Source organism: Hyla sarda, unplaced genomic scaffold (genome assembly GCF_029499605.1).
Source record: "Hyla sarda isolate aHylSar1 unplaced genomic scaffold, aHylSar1.hap1 scaffold_480, whole genome shotgun sequence".
NCBI lineage: Eukaryota > Metazoa > Chordata > Amphibia > Anura > Hylidae > Hyla > Hyla sarda.
This window is the reverse complement of record NW_026610492.1, coordinates 225,803-241,885: the sequence shown is the minus strand read 5'-3', so window position 1 is coordinate 241,885 and position 16,083 is coordinate 225,803. Positions and strand designations below refer to the sequence as shown.

Here is a 16,083-nt window from a genome sequence, read left to right as displayed (position 1 = left end):
AACCGTGAAAGGGGCGGGCCCAACAAGGTCCCCTTCATGGGCACTATCACTGCTTGCTGTCAGGGAGGCTGCCAGACAATTTTCCATGCACACTCTGGGCTGGGGGGCAGTCAACCACCAGTACACACAGCAGAACCTAAACCCATACCATTATTGCTAAGCAGCAAGACAGGGGCCCATTGCACTCCCACGGGGCCTTTTTAAATGCAATCCATAACCCGGATTTGCCAGGAACCCTTCTTACTCCTCCTACTTGCATGTGACACTGGGCTTAGGATCTGCATAGGAAACACACACACAAGCACACACCTACCTTTGTTGCCTGCAGATGCCTCCTTGGCTGTCCCCAAACGGTATCAAACCAACACCCACGGGAAGCTGTAAGCATAGAGGACATGCCTGCACCCCATTGGACTTACCTGTGTGGGTTAAATCCGGGTTATTTGACAACCTATGGCGGTGATGGTTCTGCTCAGGCAGAGCAGTGCTGATGCTCCTCATAAAGCTGTCGCTGCTGTGAAGGTTCTAGGTGACATCACAATCCCTATGGTTACATACACGACAAAGCTGGGTTGTTGTTGTTTACACTCTGCAAGGCCTGTGGAAGTGAGTGACATCATAGCACTGTAGTTCTGAGGGTTCTAGATGGATGCAACAATCTCCTGTTGCTTCTATGAAGGCCATAATAGACGACATCACCAAACAGCTCCATAGTCACATACACAGCAAAGGAGAGATGTTGTTTACACCTAGTGATGTCAGTGGTATTGAGTGACATCACAGCACAGTGCTAAGGCTCCTGGGCCTGGACACAGCAGCGGCTGCAATATCTCAACGGAGAATACGTTTATATATATGTGTGTGTGTGCGCGTATATATATATATATATATATATATATATATATATATATATTTCTCCGCCGAAATCACTTTTAAACCCATTTCCACCTTTTTTTCCCTTCTCTTCCTCTTACTTTTTTTTCACGTTTTTTTACGTTTTTCTCCTTTTCGCCTCTTTTCTGGGCGTATTATTCTTCTTTTTCTTCTTTTTTTTCGTCTAATGCATACCCCATCAGTGCAGCAATGCTTATTCAATACCGCCAGCAGATGGAGACACTGGGGGATAATTTTCTAAGGATTTATACTGATTTTTCCTGTCTGAATTTGTCGCACAGAAAGTTGCAGGCCAAATATGTGTGACATTTCTGCGACTTTAGCTTCTAGAGCATTTTTACAACATTATACATAGGTGCTGAATACATAAAAAGCGACTGTTCAGCGACAGACAAGTCGCATCGGCTGAAAGTAGGCCAGAATGTCAGTCCATGTTGGAGCAGGTTTAGATACAGTCTAAAGCATAGATCTCAAAGTCTGTGCACAGAATTTAGCAAGGGCCTCGCACCTTCTGATGCATCAGGTAGGTGCACTATAGCATAGCCTAACCCTCTGTACTTTGGTCTATATTGATGCGGGACATAGACAGCCAGCTGATGACCAATCCATTAGTGCAATGGATGGCTGGAAGCATTTGTCTTTGCCTTTGCAATACCACAGAAGCAATGCATGGTCAATGTACAGCAATGACACACCTGTGTGAACAGCCAGGAGACCCCCCCATGTTATGTTACATAGTTACATAGTTAGTACGGTCGAAAAAAGACATATGTCCATCAAGTTCAACCAGGGAATTAAGGGGTAGGGGTGTGGCGCGATATTGGGGAAGGGATGAGATTTTATATTTCTTCATAAGCATTAATCTTATTTTGTCAATTAGGAACATTCAGCACCCACCCGCTATCAAGGCAGCTGCCTATCATGTCATGCCCTACCTGCACAGGTGTGCTGGCTACTCAAATGATCCAATTAAGGAGGCCATTTAGTCAGCAGCAGCAGAAGTCCTGTGCCTGGACGCTCCAACAGCGGCCAGACACAAGCAGAAGCAGCAGAAGCAGCAGCAGCACCACCTTTTGTTTTTTGGCTGCAGCAGCAGCAGCAGCAGCAGCAAGGCCCACAGGGCTGGCTAGCTGGCTAGCCAGCAAGCAGGTAGCAATGAAAGTAGGAATCTTTCTTTTTAACCCTGTAAGGGGGTGGTGCACTGTACCCGAAGATACTGCCATATCGGGTCAATGCATAGGGCGACGGAAGCAAGCTTCGAAATCGGCCCCCGTTCTCAAAAATCCATTTAATATATGGTCCCCAGATAGGGGACGTATCAGATATTAAACTGATAAGAACAGATACTACACTTGATCTTAGCCAAAAGGCCGAGAAGCGATAACCGTGAAAGGGGCGGGCCCAACAAGGTCCCCTTCATGGGCACTATCACTGCTTGCTGTCAGGGAGGCTGCCAGACAATTTTCCATGCACACTCTGGGCTGGGGGGCAGTCAACCACCAGTACACACAGCAGAACCTAAACCCATACCATTATTGCTAAGCAGCAAGACAGGGGCCCATTGCACTCCCACGGGGCCTTTTTAAATGCAATCCATAACCCGGATTTGCCAGGAACCCTTCTTACTCCTCCTACTTGCATGTGACACTGGGCTTAGGATCTGCATAGGAAACACACACACAAGCACACACCTACCTTTGTTGCCTGCAGATGCCTCCTTGGCTGTCCCCAAACGGTATCAAACCAACACCCACGGGAAGCTGTAAGCATAGAGGACATGCCTGCACCCCATTGGACTTACCTGTGTGGGTTAAATCCGGGTTATTTGACAACCTATGGCGGTGATGGTTCTGCTCAGGCAGAGCAGTGCTGATGCTCCTCATAAAGCTGTCGCTGCTGTGAAGGTTCTAGGTGACATCACAATCCCTATGGTTACATACACGACAAAGCTGGGTTGTTGTTGTTTACACTCTGCAAGGCCTGTGGAAGTGAGTGACATCATAGCACTGTAGTTCTGAGGGTTCTAGATGGATGCAACAATCTCCTGTTGCTTCTATGAAGGCCATAATAGACGACATCACCAAACAGCTCCATAGTCACATACACAGCAAAGGAGAGATGTTGTTTACACCTAGTGATGTCAGTGGTATTGAGTGACATCACAGCACAGTGCTAAGGCTCCTGGGCCTGGACACAGCAGCGGCTGCAATATCTCAACGGAGAATACGTTTATATATATGTGTGTGTGTGCGCGTATATATATATATATATATATATATATATATATATATATATATTTCTCCGCCGAAATCACTTTTAAACCCATTTCCACCTTTTTTTCCCTTCTCTTCCTCTTACTTTTTTTTCACGTTTTTTTACGTTTTTCTCCTTTTCGCCTCTTTTCTGGGCGTATTATTCTTCTTTTTCTTCTTTTTTTTCGTCTAATGCATACCCCATCAGTGCAGCAATGCTTATTCAATACCGCCAGCAGATGGAGACACTGGGGGATAATTTTCTAAGGATTTATACTGATTTTTCCTGTCTGAATTTGTCGCACAGAAAGTTGCAGGCCAAATATGTGTGACATTTCTGCGACTTTAGCTTCTAGAGCATTTTTACAACATTATACATAGGTGCTGAATACATAAAAAGCGACTGTTCAGCGACAGACAAGTCGCATCGGCTGAAAGTAGGCCAGAATGTCAGTCCATGTTGGAGCAGGTTTAGATACAGTCTAAAGCATAGATCTCAAAGTCTGTGCACAGAATTTAGCAAGGGCCTCGCACCTTCTGATGCATCAGGTAGGTGCACTATAGCATAGCCTAACCCTCTGTACTTTGGTCTATATTGATGCGGGACATAGACAGCCAGCTGATGACCAATCCATTAGTGCAATGGATGGCTGGAAGCATTTGTCTTTGCCTTTGCAATACCACAGAAGCAATGCATGGTCAATGTACAGCAATGACACACCTGTGTGAACAGCCAGGAGACCCCCCCATGTTATGTTACATAGTTACATAGTTAGTACGGTCGAAAAAAGACATATGTCCATCAAGTTCAACCAGGGAATTAAGGGGTAGGGGTGTGGCGCGATATTGGGGAAGGGATGAGATTTTATATTTCTTCATAAGCATTAATCTTATTTTGTCAATTAGGAACATTCAGCACCCACCCGCTATCAAGGCAGCTGCCTATCATGTCATGCCCTACCTGCACAGGTGTGCTGGCTACTCAAATGATCCAATTAAGGAGGCCATTTAGTCAGCAGCAGCAGAAGTCCTGTGCCTGGACGCTCCAACAGCGGCCAGACACAAGCAGAAGCAGCAGAAGCAGCAGCAGCACCACCTTTTGTTTTTTGGCTGCAGCAGCAGCAGCAGCAGCAGCAAGGCCCACAGGGCTGGCTAGCTGGCTAGCCAGCAAGCAGGTAGCAATGAAAGTAGGAATCTTTCTTTTTAACCCTGTAAGGGGGTGGTGCACTGTACCCGAAGATACTGCCATATCGGGTCAATGCATAGGGCGACGGAAGCAAGCTTCGAAATCGGCCCCCGTTCTCAAAAATCCATTTAATATATGGTCCCCAGATAGGGGACGTATCAGATATTAAACTGATAAGAACAGATACTACACTTGATCTTAGCCAAAAGGCCGAGAAGCGATAACCGTGAAAGGGGCGGGCCCAACAAGGTCCCCTTCATGGGCACTATCACTGCTTGCTGTCAGGGAGGCTGCCAGACAATTTTCCATGCACACTCTGGGCTGGGGGGCAGTCAACCACCAGTACACACAGCAGAACCTAAACCCATACCATTATTGCTAAGCAGCAAGACAGGGGCCCATTGCACTCCCACGGGGCCTTTTTAAATGCAATCCATAACCCGGATTTGCCAGGAACCCTTCTTACTCCTCCTACTTGCATGTGACACTGGGCTTAGGATCTGCATAGGAAACACACACACAAGCACACACCTACCTTTGTTGCCTGCAGATGCCTCCTTGGCTGTCCCCAAACGGTATCAAACCAACACCCACGGGAAGCTGTAAGCATAGAGGACATGCCTGCACCCCATTGGACTTACCTGTGTGGGTTAAATCCGGGTTATTTGACAACCTATGGCGGTGATGGTTCTGCTCAGGCAGAGCAGTGCTGATGCTCCTCATAAAGCTGTCGCTGCTGTGAAGGTTCTAGGTGACATCACAATCCCTATGGTTACATACACGACAAAGCTGGGTTGTTGTTGTTTACACTCTGCAAGGCCTGTGGAAGTGAGTGACATCATAGCACTGTAGTTCTGAGGGTTCTAGATGGATGCAACAATCTCCTGTTGCTTCTATGAAGGCCATAATAGACGACATCACCAAACAGCTCCATAGTCACATACACAGCAAAGGAGAGATGTTGTTTACACCTAGTGATGTCAGTGGTATTGAGTGACATCACAGCACAGTGCTAAGGCTCCTGGGCCTGGACACAGCAGCGGCTGCAATATCTCAACGGAGAATACGTTTATATATATGTGTGTGTGTGCGCGTATATATATATATATATATATATATATATATATATATATATATTCTCCGCCGAAATCACTTTTAAACCCATTTCCACCTTTTTTTCCCTTCTCTTCCTCTTACTTTTTTTTCACGTTTTTTTACGTTTTTCTCCTTTTCGCCTCTTTTCTGGGCGTATTATTCTTCTTTTTCTTCTTTTTTTTCGTCTAATGCATACCCCATCAGTGCAGCAATGCTTATTCAATACCGCCAGCAGATGGAGACACTGGGGGATAATTTTCTAAGGATTTATACTGATTTTTCCTGTCTGAATTTGTCGCACAGAAAGTTGCAGGCCAAATATGTGTGACATTTCTGCGACTTTAGCTTCTAGAGCATTTTTACAACATTATACATAGGTGCTGAATACATAAAAAGCGACTGTTCAGCGACAGACAAGTCGCATCGGCTGAAAGTAGGCCAGAATGTCAGTCCATGTTGGAGCAGGTTTAGATACAGTCTAAAGCATAGATCTCAAAGTCTGTGCACAGAATTTAGCAAGGGCCTCGCACCTTCTGATGCATCAGGTAGGTGCACTATAGCATAGCCTAACCCTCTGTACTTTGGTCTATATTGATGCGGGACATAGACAGCCAGCTGATGACCAATCCATTAGTGCAATGGATGGCTGGAAGCATTTGTCTTTGCCTTTGCAATACCACAGAAGCAATGCATGGTCAATGTACAGCAATGACACACCTGTGTGAACAGCCAGGAGACCCCCCCATGTTATGTTACATAGTTACATAGTTAGTACGGTCGAAAAAAGACATATGTCCATCAAGTTCAACCAGGGAATTAAGGGGTAGGGGTGTGGCGCGATATTGGGGAAGGGATGAGATTTTATATTTCTTCATAAGCATTAATCTTATTTTGTCAATTAGGAACATTCAGCACCCACCCGCTATCAAGGCAGCTGCCTATCATGTCATGCCCTACCTGCACAGGTGTGCTGGCTACTCAAATGATCCAATTAAGGAGGCCATTTAGTCAGCAGCAGCAGAAGTCCTGTGCCTGGACGCTCCAACAGCGGCCAGACACAAGCAGAAGCAGCAGAAGCAGCAGCAGCACCACCTTTTGTTTTTTGGCTGCAGCAGCAGCAGCAGCAGCAGCAAGGCCCACAGGGCTGGCTAGCTGGCTAGCCAGCAAGCAGGTAGCAATGAAAGTAGGAATCTTTCTTTTTAACCCTGTAAGGGGGTGGTGCACTGTACCCGAAGATACTGCCATATCGGGTCAATGCATAGGGCGACGGAAGCAAGCTTCGAAATCGGCCCCCGTTCTCAAAAATCCATTTAATATATGGTCCCCAGATAGGGGACGTATCAGATATTAAACTGATAAGAACAGATACTACACTTGATCTTAGCCAAAAGGCCGAGAAGCGATAACCGTGAAAGGGGCGGGCCCAACAAGGTCCCCTTCATGGGCACTATCACTGCTTGCTGTCAGGGAGGCTGCCAGACAATTTTCCATGCACACTCTGGGCTGGGGGGCAGTCAACCACCAGTACACACAGCAGAACCTAAACCCATACCATTATTGCTAAGCAGCAAGACAGGGGCCCATTGCACTCCCACGGGGCCTTTTTAAATGCAATCCATAACCCGGATTTGCCAGGAACCCTTCTTACTCCTCCTACTTGCATGTGACACTGGGCTTAGGATCTGCATAGGAAACACACACACAAGCACACACCTACCTTTGTTGCCTGCAGATGCCTCCTTGGCTGTCCCCAAACGGTATCAAACCAACACCCACGGGAAGCTGTAAGCATAGAGGACATGCCTGCACCCCATTGGACTTACCTGTGTGGGTTAAATCCGGGTTATTTGACAACCTATGGCGGTGATGGTTCTGCTCAGGCAGAGCAGTGCTGATGCTCCTCATAAAGCTGTCGCTGCTGTGAAGGTTCTAGGTGACATCACAATCCCTATGGTTACATACACGACAAAGCTGGGTTGTTGTTGTTTACACTCTGCAAGGCCTGTGGAAGTGAGTGACATCATAGCACTGTAGTTCTGAGGGTTCTAGATGGATGCAACAATCTCCTGTTGCTTCTATGAAGGCCATAATAGACGACATCACCAAACAGCTCCATAGTCACATACACAGCAAAGGAGAGATGTTGTTTACACCTAGTGATGTCAGTGGTATTGAGTGACATCACAGCACAGTGCTAAGGCTCCTGGGCCTGGACACAGCAGCGGCTGCAATATCTCAACGGAGAATACGTTTATATATATGTGTGTGTGTGCGCGTATATATATATATATATATATATATATATATATATATATATATATATTTCTCCGCCGAAATCACTTTTAAACCCATTTCCACCTTTTTTTCCCTTCTCTTCCTCTTACTTTTTTTTCACGTTTTTTTACGTTTTTCTCCTTTTCGCCTCTTTTCTGGGCGTATTATTCTTCTTTTTCTTCTTTTTTTTCGTCTAATGCATACCCCATCAGTGCAGCAATGCTTATTCAATACCGCCAGCAGATGGAGACACTGGGGGATAATTTTCTAAGGATTTATACTGATTTTTCCTGTCTGAATTTGTCGCACAGAAAGTTGCAGGCCAAATATGTGTGACATTTCTGCGACTTTAGCTTCTAGAGCATTTTTACAACATTATACATAGGTGCTGAATACATAAAAAGCGACTGTTCAGCGACAGACAAGTCGCATCGGCTGAAAGTAGGCCAGAATGTCAGTCCATGTTGGAGCAGGTTTAGATACAGTCTAAAGCATAGATCTCAAAGTCTGTGCACAGAATTTAGCAAGGGCCTCGCACCTTCTGATGCATCAGGTAGGTGCACTATAGCATAGCCTAACCCTCTGTACTTTGGTCTATATTGATGCGGGACATAGACAGCCAGCTGATGACCAATCCATTAGTGCAATGGATGGCTGGAAGCATTTGTCTTTGCCTTTGCAATACCACAGAAGCAATGCATGGTCAATGTACAGCAATGACACACCTGTGTGAACAGCCAGGAGACCCCCCCATGTTATGTTACATAGTTACATAGTTAGTACGGTCGAAAAAAGACATATGTCCATCAAGTTCAACCAGGGAATTAAGGGGTAGGGGTGTGGCGCGATATTGGGGAAGGGATGAGATTTTATATTTCTTCATAAGCATTAATCTTATTTTGTCAATTAGGAACATTCAGCACCCACCCGCTATCAAGGCAGCTGCCTATCATGTCATGCCCTACCTGCACAGGTGTGCTGGCTACTCAAATGATCCAATTAAGGAGGCCATTTAGTCAGCAGCAGCAGAAGTCCTGTGCCTGGACGCTCCAACAGCGGCCAGACACAAGCAGAAGCAGCAGAAGCAGCAGCAGCACCACCTTTTGTTTTTTGGCTGCAGCAGCAGCAGCAGCAGCAGCAAGGCCCACAGGGCTGGCTAGCTGGCTAGCCAGCAAGCAGGTAGCAATGAAAGTAGGAATCTTTCTTTTTAACCCTGTAAGGGGGTGGTGCACTGTACCCGAAGATACTGCCATATCGGGTCAATGCATAGGGCGACGGAAGCAAGCTTCGAAATCGGCCCCCGTTCTCAAAAATCCATTTAATATATGGTCCCCAGATAGGGGACGTATCAGATATTAAACTGATAAGAACAGATTTTTTTTTTTTTTTTTTTTTTTTTTTTTTTTTAAAGCCGAGGAACGTGCTTTCGATTCACCCAATAAGAACAGATACTACACTTGATACTACTACATTCATCTGATAAGAACAGATACTACACTTGATCTTAGCCAAAAGGCCGAGAAGCGATAACCGTGAAAGGGGCGGGCCCAACAAGGTCCCCTTCATGGGCACTATCACTGCTTGCTGTCAGGGAGGCTGCCAGACAATTTTCCATGCACACTCTGGGCTGGGGGGCAGTCAACCACCAGTACACACAGCAGAACCTAAACCCATACCATTATTGCTAAGCAGCAAGACAGGGGCCCATTGCACTCCCACGGGGCCTTTTTAAATGCAATCCATAACCCGGATTTGCCAGGAACCCTTCTTACTCCTCCTACTTGCATGTGACACTGGGCTTAGGATCTGCATAGGAAACACACACACAAGCACACACCTACCTTTGTTGCCTGCAGATGCCTCCTTGGCTGTCCCCAAACGGTATCAAACCAACACCCACGGGAAGCTGTAAGCATAGAGGACATGCCTGCACCCCATTGGACTTACCTGTGTGGGTTAAATCCGGGTTATTTGACAACCTATGGCGGTGATGGTTCTGCTCAGGCAGAGCAGTGCTGATGCTCCTCATAAAGCTGTCGCTGCTGTGAAGGTTCTAGGTGACATCACAATCCCTATGGTTACATACACGACAAAGCTGGGTTGTTGTTGTTTACACTCTGCAAGGCCTGTGGAAGTGAGTGACATCATAGCACTGTAGTTCTGAGGGTTCTAGATGGATGCAACAATCTCCTGTTGCTTCTATGAAGGCCATAATAGACGACATCACCAAACAGCTCCATAGTCACATACACAGCAAAGGAGAGATGTTGTTTACACCTAGTGATGTCAGTGGTATTGAGTGACATCACAGCACAGTGCTAAGGCTCCTGGGCCTGGACACAGCAGCGGCTGCAATATCTCAACGGAGAATACGTTTATATATATGTGTGTGTGTGCGCGTATATATATATATATATATATATATATATATATATATATATATTTCTCCGCCGAAATCACTTTTAAACCCATTTCCACCTTTTTTTCCCTTCTCTTCCTCTTACTTTTTTTTCACGTTTTTTTACGTTTTTCTCCTTTTCGCCTCTTTTCTGGGCGTATTATTCTTCTTTTTCTTCTTTTTTTTCGTCTAATGCATACCCCATCAGTGCAGCAATGCTTATTCAATACCGCCAGCAGATGGAGACACTGGGGGATAATTTTCTAAGGATTTATACTGATTTTTCCTGTCTGAATTTGTCGCACAGAAAGTTGCAGGCCAAATATGTGTGACATTTCTGCGACTTTAGCTTCTAGAGCATTTTTACAACATTATACATAGGTGCTGAATACATAAAAAGCGACTGTTCAGCGACAGACAAGTCGCATCGGCTGAAAGTAGGCCAGAATGTCAGTCCATGTTGGAGCAGGTTTAGATACAGTCTAAAGCATAGATCTCAAAGTCTGTGCACAGAATTTAGCAAGGGCCTCGCACCTTCTGATGCATCAGGTAGGTGCACTATAGCATAGCCTAACCCTCTGTACTTTGGTCTATATTGATGCGGGACATAGACAGCCAGCTGATGACCAATCCATTAGTGCAATGGATGGCTGGAAGCATTTGTCTTTGCCTTTGCAATACCACAGAAGCAATGCATGGTCAATGTACAGCAATGACACACCTGTGTGAACAGCCAGGAGACCCCCCCATGTTATGTTACATAGTTACATAGTTAGTACGGTCGAAAAAAGACATATGTCCATCAAGTTCAACCAGGGAATTAAGGGGTAGGGGTGTGGCGCGATATTGGGGAAGGGATGAGATTTTATATTTCTTCATAAGCATTAATCTTATTTTGTCAATTAGGAACATTCAGCACCCACCCGCTATCAAGGCAGCTGCCTATCATGTCATGCCCTACCTGCACAGGTGTGCTGGCTACTCAAATGATCCAATTAAGGAGGCCATTTAGTCAGCAGCAGCAGAAGTCCTGTGCCTGGACGCTCCAACAGCGGCCAGACACAAGCAGAAGCAGCAGAAGCAGCAGCAGCACCACCTTTTGTTTTTTGGCTGCAGCAGCAGCAGCAGCAGCAGCAAGGCCCACAGGGCTGGCTAGCTGGCTAGCCAGCAAGCAGGTAGCAATGAAAGTAGGAATCTTTCTTTTTAACCCTGTAAGGGGGTGGTGCACTGTACCCGAAGATACTGCCATATCGGGTCAATGCATAGGGCGACGGAAGCAAGCTTCGAAATCGGCCCCCGTTCTCAAAAATCCATTTAATATATGGTCCCCAGATAGGGGACGTATCAGATATTAAACTGATAAGAACAGATACTACACTTGATCTTAGCCAAAAGGCCGAGAAGCGATAACCGTGAAAGGGGCGGGCCCAACAAGGTCACAAAAAAAAGGTTCACAAAAGTTTTAAAATACAAATAATAAAACCAGTAATAAAAGGAGAAAAAATAAAAATGGCAGGATAAAACATTATACAAATGTCATAAAAACTGATTATACTGTTATTTCGTTCCATAGAGGCAGACACCACATGGATGCTGCCTCGCTGGCCCCCAACTGTTTCTTGTCTCTTAGGTAATAGATGTACATCTCACTCAGGGCCAGCTTTATACAGTTTTTAACATCAATAAAATCATGTTTAAAAAGTAAGATGTTCCTAACTTTCCAGATGGCATTTTTAAAACAATTAATAATCATCCAGCAGATCATCTGCTGTTTAAAATTGGGGCAGTTAAAAAGACCGTAAAAGACACATTCGTGATTAAAATCTTTTAGGCCGCAGGCCCACTTCAAAAGTGGGCCTACCTTCCTCCAAAGCTCCCGTGCAAAAGGGCAGTTCCAAAATATGTGCAGCACCGTTTCGTCCACTCCGCAGCCATCTCTCGGGCACTTGGCTCTCGCCACCAGTCCTCGCCTGTGCTGGAACTCACGAGTAGGGAGGCACTGGTGGACGATTGCCCAGGCAAGATCCCTGTGTACATTCGCCAGAAACTTCCCGTACACGTTCCGCCATACCTTTTTGGATCTTGCCTGTGTGAAATTGGACACTGCCAGGGTAACCTCACTCCGCCTGAGGACCTTTGATACCTTTCTCTGGTCCCCCAGTATGTCAGGCTCCAAATCTTGGAGACCTAGGAGCCTGACTGTCTTTTCCAACACCACATAATGTTTTGGGGGACACAGAAGCACCGGAGCGTTCAGAGGGATGCGCAACCATCTTTTAAAAACCATGCCCGCAGCGTACCTTAAAAAGCAGCTAAAAATGCCATTGGATTTAATAATCTTAAAACAGAAACAGAAATACTTTATGTAAAAGAAAGTAAAAAGGTTAGGAACATCTTTCCCGCCATTATCTCTACTTTTGTACATAAAATCACGCTTTAATTTCTCCATTTTTGAACCCCATAAAAAAGTAAAAACAATTCTAGTTACTTTTTTAATGTATAAAATAGATGGAGGAAATACCATGGCAATGTATAGCATAATAGGGAGTAAAACCATCTTTATTATTAAAATCTTCCCCTCCATGGTAAGGTTTCTAAGATTCCACATTAAAATCTTCTTCTCCATCTTAGCTATAGCTGAATCCCAGTTAGGGCTCCCATCATTGACCTGGTTAAAAACAATACCTAAAACTTTAATTTGATCCTGTTGCATTGTGACTCCTGGGGTGATGGATGAATCCCAGGAGCCAATATAAAAACAGTCACATTTATCTGTGTTTAGCTTAAAACCAGAGACCTCGCAGAAATAGCTGGTGTTCCTCAATGCCCCCCTCATGGATGGAGAGTCCGGGCACAGTATGGTGACATCATCCATGTACCCCAACACCTTTAGATGGGTCCCTCCTCCACCAGGTATCGGTACGCCTCTTACTACCCGGTCTTTTCTGAGGAGGGCCATCAGTGGTTCGATTGCGCAAATAAAAAGGAGTGGGGACAGGGGGCAGCCCTGTTTGACACCTGATAAAAGAGGAACACCGCTGGTTAAAAAGCCATTAACAGAGACTTGACTAAAACAGGATCGGTATAAAAGCATGATTCGGCTTAAAATCGTTTCAGGCACTGCCATCTTTTTAAGAACTAAAAACAGGTATTCATGGGAGACCCTATCAAAGGCTTTTTCAAAGTCTAAGGATAAAATTGCTACAGTTTGATTTCTATCCTTAAAATACCATAAAACATCTCTTAAAATATTTAGGGATTCAGCTATAGACCTTCCAGGTACCCCACAAACCTGATTTGGGTGAACTAATTTATGAATAAAAGGTTTAAAACGGACAGCTAATAACTTGGCTAAAACTTTATAATCGACATTTAAAAGTGTGATGGGGCGCCAATTTTTTAGCATATCCTTTTCACCTTTTTTAAAAAGTAATGATACAATCCCCCTCCTCCAGGAAGGGGGAAGTTCATTAACAATAAAAGTTTCTTTATACAATAAAACCATATCATCCTTTAAAATATCCCAAAAAGCTAAATAAAATTCGATGGGTAAACCATCTTCCCCAGGGGCCTTCCCACTAGAAAAACTTTTAAAAACAAATAAAAGTTCATCTAAGTTAAGATCACGGGATAAAACCTCCTGGTCTAAAACATCTAGCTTAAAATCAAGGGAATTAAGAACATGTTCTAAAAAGGATGGATTAAGATCTTTCTTATTAAAAAGAAGCTGGTAGAAGTTAAAAACTGCATCTAACATGCCTTTTGGAGTGGATTCAACCTCAAGGTTCTGGATGATATCCCTCCTATTCATCACTTTTTTAAAAAAGAAACGGGAACATTTCTCGCCCTCCTCCAGGTGCTGCACATGTGAGTTAAAAATGATTTGTTTCCCTTTCTTTTCTATGGCATGTTTTATTTCAGTTTTAAGGTTTAAAATATCATTTTCTACATCCATACCAGCTTCTTTCAATTTAAAAAGTACATTTAAACGCATGTTAAGAACATAAAACCACTGTTTTTCCATTTTTGCCTTCTTCTTACCTGCTTTGATAAAAAAAAATCTGATTTTAGATTTGGTGCCCTCCCACCAGTGCAGCATAGGCTCGTGGGGTTTTCTTTGTGATTGCCAGCACTGGTAGGTCCGCACAAACTCCTCTTTTATCTCAGGGTCCTCTAGGAGTGTGGTGTTTAATCTCCAGAGGCCCCTTTTTGCTTTTTGCTCCCCCTCTAGCTCCAGGCCCACCAAGAGGAGCTTATGATCAGAGAAGATATTCTGCTCGAGCGTGCATTTCAGGGGTTTAAAAGCTCTAGAGGAAAAAATAAAATCGATTCTGGAGCTCACTCTTCCATTGGACCATGTGGCGCCCGGGTCCTCCGGCAAGAGATCCTTCCAGCAATCTTTCAAATTAAAATCATCAATAAAATTTTTAAGCAGGTAAGAAGTGCGGTCTTTACGATTAATATCCCCACCCTGCCGGTGTTCCCCATCACGTATGCAGTTAAAATCACCTCCCACCAGCAGGGGGGAAGACCCAACACAAAACAGTGGTAAAATTTCAAATAGTTCTGCCCGCTCCTGTTTATCAGGAGGGGCATACACATTTAAAACACGAATTAAAAGTCCATTAAAATATAGATGAATTAAAAGAGCTCTGCCAGGCACAATCTCAGTTACTGTATGAATAGAAAAGGACTGGCCTCGGCAGAGCAGCCCAACACCCACAGAACGACAGTCATTTGCACCGGACCATATGGATGGGCCCAGCTTCCAGTCTTCTTTTAAGTCTTTATAGTCCATTTTACTAGGGATTCCACATTCTTGTAGCAGGCAAAGGTCAAAGTCACATGTCTCTAGATAAGAAAATAAAGCAGCCCTGCGATCAGGGCTCTTTAAGGACCTCACATTGAGTGAGGCAATTTTTACAGGGATAGGCATAGTTTATGGAGAGTCCGTGCTTGGAGAATCAAAGTCAATAATAAGCTGCGTACCGTCATCCCCCGCCTGCGGGGTCATCAGCTCCTTGATGTTCTGAGGGTCGGAGCTTGAGATCGATGATGCCCCGACCCTGAGCTCGCTCTCGTCCGAACTACGGCACGCCGCTTTCCTTTGAATGTCTTCCTCTTCTTCTTCTCTTTGTCTTTTAAATGTCACACTGCTGTCCATATCCTCTGTGTTGCTCTCACTTGATGTAATCTCTGGCCCCCGGCTGATGGATCTGCGTCTTCTTTCATCATTTGACGACTGGAACTGCTGCACAGGGGCCTGTGAGGCCTCTTTTCCGGAACCTTTGCCGCTACCTTGGGAAGTTTTCATCGCTTGTTCCCCAGCAAGCGTTGCTGAGGACTGTTGCTCCAACTTCCCCATCGATCGACGATGGCCAGTTTTACCCACCGGGTCCACTGCTGGCGGGGCAGCAAACCCTGGTTTGGCGCCACTTGTCTTCTTGGCCCTGTCCTGTATAGGCGGAGTAACAGGACCGGGCTCAGACCTGGCCACCTGGCTCCCCTTCCGGCGGGCTTTCACCGGGGCCTCTTCGTCCGGAGCAGGGCGACCCTGGGCCAAGCCAGTACCTGGCTTATGCTGTAATTTTGGGTCCACCTTTGCCCCCACCGAGGCCCGTCGGCTGCCACCCGCCACAGGTGAGCCCCCTTCAGAAGTTTCGGCGGGCTCTTGAGCCAGGTAGGAAGTCGATCGACGTCTTTCAATTTCCCGGGCAGTAAACTCGATCACCCGCCCGGGCTTCGTGGAATCCCCATGGCCTCCCCCTAGCACTACCACCGGTGGGCCCCCCGATGGAGCACCAGAGGTCTTGGGCCTGGACCCATCAGTACCTGCCATCTGGGGTTTGGGCATCTTAAAAAAGGACGTCTTTTGTCCTGTCCCCTCTTTGGGTGGGCCCAGCCTTGACCCACCCATCGTAGTTTTTGCTTTATGGGGACAGGAATTAAAATCGTGATTTTCCTCTCCGCAGAGGTTGCACCTT

The 16,083-nt window shown here is 45.5% G+C and overlaps 4 non-coding genes and 2 pseudogenes across 4 annotated transcripts; all 6 read right to left on the bottom strand.

Annotated features, from left to right (window-relative positions):
* Positions 1-2,085: 2,085 nt before the first annotated feature.
* LOC130336543 (U2 spliceosomal RNA) lies at positions 2,086-2,276 on the bottom strand. Its single transcript, XR_008877964.1, has one exon. It is a non-coding gene; the product is annotated as a U2 spliceosomal RNA (small nuclear RNA).
* Positions 2,277-4,363: 2,087 nt separating this feature from the next.
* LOC130336542 (U2 spliceosomal RNA) lies at positions 4,364-4,554 on the bottom strand. The gene has a single exon (XR_008877963.1). It is a non-coding gene; the product is annotated as a U2 spliceosomal RNA (small nuclear RNA).
* Positions 4,555-6,640: 2,086 nt separating this feature from the next.
* On the bottom strand, positions 6,641-6,831 carry LOC130336541 (U2 spliceosomal RNA). The gene has a single exon (XR_008877962.1). It is a non-coding gene; the product is annotated as a U2 spliceosomal RNA (small nuclear RNA).
* A 2,091-nt stretch (positions 6,832-8,922) lies between these two features.
* LOC130336560 (U2 spliceosomal RNA) lies at positions 8,923-9,091 on the bottom strand (annotated as a pseudogene).
* A 25-nt stretch (positions 9,092-9,116) lies between these two features.
* Positions 9,117-9,229, bottom strand: LOC130336563 (U2 spliceosomal RNA; annotated as a pseudogene).
* Positions 9,230-11,316: 2,087 nt separating this feature from the next.
* On the bottom strand, positions 11,317-11,507 carry LOC130336540 (U2 spliceosomal RNA). The gene has a single exon (XR_008877961.1). It is a non-coding gene; the product is annotated as a U2 spliceosomal RNA (small nuclear RNA).
* Positions 11,508-16,083: the final 4,576 nt, after the last annotated feature.